General features: G+C 37.6%; 1 protein-coding gene across 1 annotated transcript in view; it reads left to right on the top strand.

Annotated features, from left to right (window-relative positions):
- The first annotated feature begins 1,139 nt into the window (after positions 1 to 1,139).
- Cul1 (cullin 1) overlaps positions 1,140 to 10,326 on the top strand; it is a 117,654-nt gene continuing 108,467 nt past the window's right edge. Inside the window, exon 1 of the mRNA XM_089102016.1 lies at positions 1,140 to 1,158. The gene's annotated coding sequence lies outside the window, so the exon portion shown is untranslated. The remainder of the gene's footprint in view (positions 1,159 to 10,326) is intronic.

Raw genomic sequence — 10,326 nt, 5'->3', positions numbered from 1 at the left:
CCTGTTTATATTTGATATTAAGTTTCATTTTAAGAGGTGTTCCCTGGTGTTTCACTTTATTTACCTGATTTTTGATATTTGAAAATTTTTATTTTCTATTCCCAAGGGACTTGTCCTTTGTCTGCTAATAAACAGCTGTTTGTTTGTTTGTAAATAATTCTTCTTCTTCTTCTTCTAATTCACAGCAAGCAGGCTATTCAGTTGGTACTATTTAGCCCTATTCGTTTTGCTTCTCTCTGTGGGCAACAGAGCTACTGTCTTGGTTGTCTCTTATTTATTAGATATTCTCAGATATCTTTCAGTAGATTATTTGACCCAAGGAGTTCAAATATAAGATGATAGATATCAATTTCTGTGCTCTGTGTGCAGGTATAGTTGGCTAGTCTCTTGGCTGATAGTGAGATTTTGTGGTGTTTGAAGTATTTTAACAGTTTACAAAGCAAGGTATGTTGTGCAGACGTCAGCATATTACATTCAAATAGGCAATGGTCAATTGTTTCATTATTCATATTACAATGCCTGCAAAGAGGGGACAGGGGAATTGAACCACTTGAATTAGAAAGCTTATATGAGAATGCAAGGAAATTTAGTCCATTTGTTCCAGAACGAATTCTATGATAAATTTTAGAAAGATACTTATTGGGAAAGGGGGAAAGGATAGGATTAATCTTATTAAAATTAATATCTGATAGCCTCCATTGGTAAATATCTCTAATTGGGATTGGTCTCCCACTTGGCTGGTCAATATTTATAGCATTTTCTGCTATATCATCAACCTGATGATTACCATTTATGCCAGAGTGGCTAGGAATGTACTGAAAATAAGTTTTTATGCCACTTGAAGCAAGATTATCTATAATACTGAGACAATGATAAGTGTCAATGTCCAACTTATATTGAGGAGCTGAGGCCAGCAGCTCAAAGCTTGATAAAGAGTCGGAATAGATGATAATATTATTCGTATTTGCAATCAAAGGTTGGTTTTCCTTAAGGTGTTCTAATGCCATGATTATGGCATTTAACTCAGCAGGCAATATAGATAAATTATTAAATAATCTCTTGCCCATTGAAATTTTCAGGTGAGGAAGGAAAACACCACTTGCAACCTTCTCATTCATTTTTGACCCATCAACAAATATTTGGAAGTGATTTTTATAGGTAATTGTATTAAGTTCTGCAAATTTTTTTCTGGACAAAAGCAATGGGGGTTAAATCTTTATTCCATTTTGAAAATTCAGTATTTATTATGGGAAATGACCAATTCCATGGAGGGGATTGGGGGAAAGTAAGTGCAATGGACTTTGCTGGTACAGGGAACTTCTTTTGAATATTGGCATACTCATCTGCAATACCTCTATACATGGCTGGATTTCTTAACCAATTATGTAATGTGTGTGAGCTATTTGATTCAATTTTTGTAAGATTTTTTGTCAAGAGAAAGCTACGTCTCTCCCTTATTGTTGTTAATCCACTCTCCATAAGCAGAAACTTGGTGCTTGTTGGTTTTCTAAGACCAAATATGAGACGTATTATATCATTTTGTCTTGTTTCAATTTTTTGCATCTGGGTCTTTGCACATGCACCATAGACGATGAGCCCATAGTCAATATGGGGTCTTATATGTGATTTATAAGACTGGAGTAAGGTTTTCTCCTTACAGCCCCAGGGTGTGGAAAGAAGCCTTTTTAGTATATTTGCTTTTCTATAGCATTTTTTTATTGTGTTTGAAATGTGGAGGTGGAAATTAAGTTTTTGGTCAAGCATTAGACCTAGGTAATTAATATGATTATCTTCTGGAATAGTTGTTTTATTTAGAGTTAGTTTTGCATTAACATGGTTTCGCTTCCGGTGAAATTGGATTATTTTTGACTTGGTGGGTGCAATGGGTAAATCTGAATGTTGAGAGAATTTTTCAAACTGGAAAAGTGACTTTTGCAGATTTGACTGTGCTATCTGAAAGGTGTTACCAGATGACCATAGCACCAGATCATCAGCATATTGTAGATTCGTGTGGGGTAGGTTCATGTCCCAGAGATAAATTAAATGTCCCAGAGTAAAAGGCCAGGCTGAATTCAGTGTCCTTCTCCTTCTTCCGAATTTGCAGCCAGCAATAAAGCGCAGTTGCCAAACGCTAAATACTAAAAACACCATTGATTACGTTGGCTCGTCCGTTTTTGCGTATTTTTGGAAGATAATTTGTGCAGAAGGGAGCAATAGCAAACAAACAAGAGGCCGAATTGGTACCAGAGGGATTTTAATCCTTAAACTGCTGGGAATAGGTGATTTGAGTATTGCACTTCCCACATTCTGTCTACCTCGAAAATTGTCAAGGCAATAAATTTAGCGTTCTGAGCATCGACGAGATACACACATGTGAAGTACGTTTGTAAACATTGATGGTCCAGAACATTTTTCACGTGATCCCGCTTTTTCAAATTTGGTACTAATAGAGTGAAACCACAATGCGCTATTCGTCCTATGCTTGTACAAATGCTGCCAAAACGATTTCGCAAGAGTCCGAAAAAAAAACCTGATCAGTGTGCAGCTTGTGGTTGTAATTTAGATGAAGAATAAACTGCGATGAATTGTGATGGTTGCAATCAATGGCCTTGTATAGATTGTCTTGAAATGACTGAGCCGGAGTATGCTCTCTTAACAAAGATGACAAGGCGTATCGGATGCGAGTGGCATTGTCCTATGTGTAAAGGTGACAAACAAGCAAGACTAAATGCATCGGATATCCAAAATGTTATTACCAAATCCCTTGAAAGGCTTCAACCTACCCTAACAGTCATTCAGGATCTTGATGTGAAAATTATAGATGCCGTCAAAATTTCTCTTAGTGAGTTTAAGCATGAAGTGATTGAAGACATGGATCATAGATTTCAGGCCATTGAGACACAGATAGATACCCTCAAGCAAACATCTGGCGCCGCCGTCGACCTGGACTTGCTGAATAGTCTTGTAGTCTCGCAGGTACAGGCTTTAAAAAGCAATCTTGATAGCCACTTAGAGAACAAAATGAAGCAGTTAATAGTCGAAGATAGAGACAGACAGAGACGTAAACTGAACCTTGATGTCTTTGGAGGGCCGGCAAAACCAGACGACGGACAGTTTATCCAGCAGTATTTGTCCCAAGAGTATAGCCTCCCAAATATATCCATCGTTTAGCTAGGCTAAATAACCAAACTAGCTCAAGCTCACCTATCATTTTTTCTACTGTCAACCATGAAACAAAGAGACACATTATCCAGAAGTCATATGAAAAGAGAGGAACTGGCAGAATTCAGTTCAGAAACGACGTATCCAAAGCAGACCGGACTAAAAGAACCAAGCTATATGAAGAGATCCAAGCTCGGCGAGCAAATGTAGAGACGGATATTGTGATTCGGGTTGGCAAAATCGTATAAAAAAACTTGCTACCTCCAGCCCCTCCAACTCAGATGGAACTCTAAGTGGGCTGCCGAAACCTGTACATAGTTTCTCTTCTAGTACATTATTAGACGTAAGTGATAATTTTGCTATTGGGGAGTCGGATGACTGTTTTTATAGTGATAGAACTGAACAAACCATTGATTTGCTGAGTTCTGTAAGATCATAAACTCCCTCTGATAGTGGAAGCTCTGGGAAAATTAGTGCTCTAAGTGTTATTTTCAGCAATGTTGACTGTCTAACTTCAAAGTTTCAAGAAATTAAGTGTGTTATTACATCAGACGCTTCAGATATTTATGCCTTCTGTGAAGTGAAACCAAAAAGGACTACTATCCCTCTGACGGAACAACAGAAACAGATACCGGGATACAAAATAATCAGCAACCTATCAAAGCAGGAAGGAATGGGAATTATCCTATACATCCGAGATACTTTCCAGGTAAGAAATATTAATATTGAATATGAGCCTTACCTAGAACAAGTGTGGATTTCTATAAACCTACCTGGTGAGCCAATACAGATTGGTACGATTTACAGAAGTCCGAGTTCCCCAAATTTAGAGATGTCCCTTTTTGAAGTAGTAAAATCAATTGATAGAAAAGTAGCGCTGACAGGAAACCTTCTCATAGTCGGGGATTTTAACCTACCTTCCGTCCAATGGATAGATGGCTGTGGCCATTCTTGACAGAAATCAGTTGTACCACTTCTTGAGTGTCTAGCTAACTATTCACTTTACCACGCTTTAAATTTTCCTCCTAGGCACGGGGTGGGCCACCCCCCGTATGGGCTTTACCTTTTAAGATTACATAACCAGGAACCGATTTGAACCGTGGCCCCACGCCTACCCTTTGGTGCTAGCAATCCCGCTAATATACCATCCTTACTTAGACATTATCCAGAAAAATAAGTTTTTACCACACATGTGTCCAGAAATTGCCATCTGATGTAACACGAGTTAGTGGGCCAGGATGGTCCTTTATCACTGAGAATGATGTTGATAAATCGTGGAATATGATGGAGAAAATACTGCTAGAGGTCTCAGGGAAAAATACTACAGTAAGATGGGCTCGTAAACCCAAAACGCTACCATTTATGACCAAAGAATTGAAGAGAGCAAGAAATAAGAAGAAAAAGTATTGGAGACTATATATACAGAATATACACAATGAGAACCACTACACAAAATGTACCAAGACACGAAATCAAGTCAGAAATCTATCCAGAAAGTTATTTGAACAGCATGAGGAGGCTGTAGCAGCAGCAAGCAAGTTAAATCCAAAACGCTTTTGGAATTATGCCTCAGCCCGTAAACCTGGTAGACACTCTGCTACGCGACTTAAAGATAATGACCGTATAATAGATGACCCAATAGAAATTGCCAATGCCGTAAATAGGCAGTTTACATCTGTATTTACTCCACCTGATAATGCCCCTCTTCCAGACCCCCCACTTATACCATCATAACCCCTATGCCCCCGATTACAGTCAATAGGGTAGATGTAGAGGCACGCCTAAAAAAGTTGAATCCAAATAAGTCAGTGGGACCTGATGGTGTACACCCAAGGCTTCTTAAAGAATTGCATGTTGAACTATCAGGCCCGCTCACTCACCTTTTACAGAAATCCCTTGATGAAAAGTGTATCTTGCAGGATTGGCTCACGGCCCAGATAACCCCCATACATAAGGGTGGCAGCAAAGAGGACGCAAACAATTACCGGCCAATCAGCGTCACCTCTGCAGTCGGGAATCTACTAGAAGAGATTGTTAACACTGCAATCCTGAAACACTTGATAACCAATAAACTATTCTCATCATGTCAGCATGGCTTTAGGTTTGGTCGGTCGGTTGAAACAAACTTTATTGATTCTTATAATTATATCACCAATCTTCTAGACCAGGGGTTCCCAGTCGACATCATACTACTCGATTTGGCAAAGACTTTTGACAAAGTCTGCCATAAAAGACTTCGAATCAAGCTCCAAGCTATTGGGGTGAGTGGTGGTGTGGTTGAGTGGGTGATGCAGTTCTTAACAGATAGGAAACAGACGGTTAAAGTATTTGGTGAGGATGGAAGGACGTTTTTCTCCGAGGTGGCCGCTGTTGGAAGTGGTGTCCCCCAGGGCACAGTTTTGGGTCCGACTTTATTTAATATATATATAAATGACGTGCCAAAAATCCTAAACAACAAAGTAAGCCTCTACGCTGATGACTCGAAACTTATCGGTCGTGCAGACACAGCGGAGAATATTAAGTCGATCCAACTGGACCTCGATACATTCACTCACTGGACTAATATTTGGAGGCTTGAATTCAACGCATCAAAATGCAAGACTCTCCACCTTGGGAAGAAAAACCCACATACTCAGTACCATTTGGATTGTAGGGATGGGTCCTGAAATGCCATTTCCAGTAGCCACGCGGAGAGATATCTTGGTGTCCTGGTAGACGACGAATTGAAATTTCATATTCATGCACAAGCGACTATTGCAAAGGTTAATCAGACTCTTGGCTTAATCAAAAGAACCTTCACTAGCAGATCTCCAACTGTTATGACCAAGCTATACAAGAGTCTAGTTTGACCAAGGCTAGAGTTTGGAACGTGTATCGCATGCCCAATCAATATGACAGACCAAGCAGCTCTAGAATCAGTCCAGAGGAGGGCAACGAAATGTATTAGAGACATCTATGATGTCCCTTATCCATCCCGTCTCCGTAAGCTTAGAATACCATCTCTAACATATCGTCGCAAACGAGGCGATGTGATAACAGCATACAAGCTTCTAAATGCTGAGGATACCATTCCTGGCCATTTTCAACCAGACAATTCAAATAGAACTGGTGATCATTCTCAAAGGCTTGTCCGGTAACAAGCCAACACAACACTAAGGAAAAAGCTCTTATCACAGAGAGTTGCCACTCTGTGGAATTCACTAAGTGAAAAAAAAGTAACCTCTGATAGCGTGTATATATTCGAGTCATCAGTGGACAGGAAGAGGCTCAACACACCGTGGTGAACCCGGTGGAACGCCACAAATGATGATCAACTTTCATCACTAAAGCTGGTGGACACTGGATTCGTCCTATCGCTAGCAAGTGCGATTTAAGATTTAAGGTAGATTTAAGGTAAGGTTTTCCTCAATCTTTGTATCCAAGCTATCAAAGAAAGTAAAGAGATTTTTTTGCGAATGGTATCAAGTTTTCCATTTCAGGTGAACTAGAGGAGGCATGAAACTAAATTAAACACTACTATTTGTGTCCAGATTTTTAAAAGGGTGTATGCAGTTAAAAATAGCTGAAAATTTTTCTCCAGCATACAAATAGCAGGCAAAACTATAAAGTCTTAAAAAAACGAAAAGTTGTAAAGTATTATTTTCTTTTTCCCTGAAAAGACTACGTCAATATTAAACGAACAGAAATTAATTATAAAAACTTTTTCCAAAAAATAAGTTTTTCAAAGAAAAGTAAAGAACTCCATTAAACCAAAAATGAACAAAAATAAAATTAAATAATCTACCAAGCGTAAAACTACCACAAATAAGCATCAATAAATAAATGAAACCCAAAACGAACAGAAATTACAGTATATAACCGAGTCAAACTCAAAACGAGAAGAAATTAACATAAGTTTGGGTTCAAAACTCCTATGCCTTCCCAAGGCCAGAACATAATTTGCACTTTACTGGAAAAAATACAAATGAAGGTGCATTATCAGTTTAATATAGATATACTGATATTTAGTAATCAAAATGTTAATATTATTTGATTTATTAAAGTTATAAAAGTAAAAACATTTACATTTTTTCAGTAAAGTGCAAATTATGTTCTGGCCTTGGGAAGGCATAGGGGTTTTGAGCCCAACTTATGCTAATTTCTGCTCGTTTTGAGTTTGACTCGGTGATTTATTGTAATTTCTGTTCGTTTTGGGTTTCATTTATTTATCGATGCTGAATTATGGTTGTTTCACGCTTGGTAGATTATATGATTTTATTTTTGCTCATTTTTTGTTTAATGCAGTTCTTTACTTTTCTTTGAAAAACTTATTTTGTGGAAAAAAGTTTTTTAATTGATCAGTAATTAAATGAAACAAAAAACAAACAGAAATTCAAATAAATCAAACTCAAAATGAGCAGAAGTTAATCTGAGTAGGGTTCTAAACTGTATGCTTTCTAAAAGCCAGAATATAATTTGTACTTTACTGAAAAAAAAAATTATTTTACATGTTTTCACTTATAACTTTTAAGAAAACAAAAATTAACTAAGATTTTAAGGAATAAATATCAGCATATGTATATTAAATTGACAATGCACATTATTTCAGTAAATTCACTTGAATGTTATTTAGTACATTTGATATTAAAAAAAAAAAACAGTTTGAATTTGAAATAAGGGATTTTTAAATACTTGAAACTTTTGCAATGAAAAACGAACAAAAAATAATTAAAAAAAACTTCCAAGAAAGAAATTTTTCAAAGAAAAGTAAAGACCATTCTAAAATTCAGATCAGCAGATACAAATACCTGCTAGAATTTAAACTTAAAACCACCAAAAAATTACTATTAAGGATAAATGAAACCCAAAACGAACAGAAATAAAATAAATAACCATAACAAAACATATAAAACAAGTAATAATATGAATGAATAAATAAATATCTAAGCGAATGACGCTGAAACTGAAGACTCAAAACAAGCTTAAAAAGAAAAAAAATATTTTGATATTTATACATAACTGAAGCCCAAAATAAACAGGAATTAAACAAACTATCAAAACAAACGAACGAACAACAGACGCAGATGTAAATAAATAAATAAATCTTAAAACGAGTGAAACTTAAATTGAATATGCAAATCAAGCTTGAAACGAACAAAAATCACTACAAACAAGTGTTTGGGTATTGCCTCCTTCTCTCACTGTAAAAGTCTAAAACCTACCGCGTCAAAACCTAAAACCTTAGCCCTGAGGGCTCTGGGGGGACTGTCATCCTCGAAAGCCTAATTTCCAGAACTTTTAACTACTTTGAACAAAATGGCTATCTTAAAATTTTTATTGGATGTGTTTGGGGAAATGGTGGGGTTGAGAGGGAGGTTAGTTACCCTCTAATCACTTTCGGCTATTAAAAAAGGGCACTAGACCTCTCAATTTTCAATTAAATGACCCGCTTTTTAAGTTTCTACGATAACACTATCTATAAAAACCTTATATGCCCCCAGGACATAACTTACAACCTTTGCCCTGGGGGCGGGCTCTGGGGAGTTTGTCATCCTCAAATACATAGTTTCCAGAGCTTTCAACTACATTGAACAAAATGGCTATCTCAAAACTTTGATTGAATGTGTTTGGGAAATTGTGGGTGTGGGAGGGGGGCTAGTTGCTCTCCATTCAGTTTTGACTATTAAAAAGAGCACTAGCCCTTTTAATATCCAATCGAATGAGCCCTTTTTGAAGTTTCTACGACAACTCTTTCTATAAAAACCTTATATACCCCAAGGGAAACCTTTGCCCTGCCGGATGTGGGGGTGGTCCTCCTCAAAGACCTAATTTCTAGAACTTTCAACTACGTTGAAAAAAATGGCCATCTCAAAATTTTGATTGTATGTGTTTGGGGAAATGGCGGGCGTATGAGGGGGGTTAGTTACCCTCCAATTACTTTTGACTATTAAAAAGAGCACTAGTCATTTCAATTTCCAGTCAAATGATCCCTTTTTGAAGTTTCTACGACAACGCTTACTATAAAAACCTTATATGACCCCAGGGTACAACTTACTACCCTTGCCCCGAGGGCTGTTGGTGGTAGGGGTGTCATCCTTAAAGACCTAATTTCGAAAACTTTCAACTACGTTGAACAAACTGGCTATCTAAAAATTTTGAATGGATGCGTTTGGGGAAATGATGGCCGTGAGAGGGAGTTTAGTTGCCCTCCAATCATTTTCAACCATAAAAAAGGGCACTAGCCCTTTGAATTTTCAATCAAATGAGCCCTTTTTCAAGTTTCTATGACAAAGCCTTCAATAAAAACTTTATATACCCCCAGAGCATAACTTACAACCCGTGCCCTGAGAACTGTGGAGGGGGTGGGGGGGGGGGTGTCATCCTTAAAGACCTAATTTTGAAAACTTTCAACTACGATGAAGAAAATGGCTATCTAAAAGTTTTGAATGGAGGTGTTTGCGGAAAAGGTGGGCGTGAGATGAGGGTTAGTTGCCCTGCAATCCCTTTCGACTATTAAAAAGAACCCTAGCCCTTTTAATTTCCAATTGAATGAGCCCTTTTTCAAGTTTCTCCAACAAAGCTTTCAATAAAAATCTTATATGCCTCCAGGGCATAACTTAAAACCCTTACCCTGAGCGGCCTGACGGCTTTGGGGCGGGGGTTGTTCATCCTCAAAAACCTAACTTCCAGAGTTTTCAACTACGTTAAGCAAAATAGTTATCTCAAAATTTTTATTGGATGTGCTTGGGACAAAGGTTAATTGTCCTCCAATAACTTTTGACTATTAAAAAGGGCACTAGCCACTTGATTTCACAATCGAATGAGCCTTTTTTGAAGTTTCTACGAAAAAGCTTCCTATAAAAAACTTTATATGCCCCTAGGGCATAACTTACAACCCTTGCCCGGAGGGCAATGAGGGGGGGGGGTGTCCTCCTCAAATATGTAATTTCTATTTGGAAATCACCTGCGTTGAACAAAATGGTTATCTCAAAATTTTGATTGGAGGTGTTTGGGGAAATGATAGGCGTGGAAGGGGTGTTAGTTGCCTTCCAATCACTTTTGACCATTCAAAAGGGTACTAGATATTTCAATATCCAATTGAATGAGCCCTTTTCGTAGTTTCTACGAAAACTCCTTCAATACGAAGCGCCCTGGTCTAAAAAAAATAATACATTGTGCAAACAT

This window comes from Artemia sp. Qi Xiang Cuo, chromosome 16 (genome assembly GCF_049724085.1).
Source record: "Artemia sp. Qi Xiang Cuo chromosome 16, ASM4972408v1, whole genome shotgun sequence".
NCBI classification, from domain to species: domain Eukaryota; kingdom Metazoa; phylum Arthropoda; class Branchiopoda; order Anostraca; family Artemiidae; genus Artemia; species Artemia sp. Qi Xiang Cuo.
The sequence above is the reverse complement of the archived record's forward strand: the minus strand, read 5'-3'. Positions and strand labels throughout refer to the sequence as shown.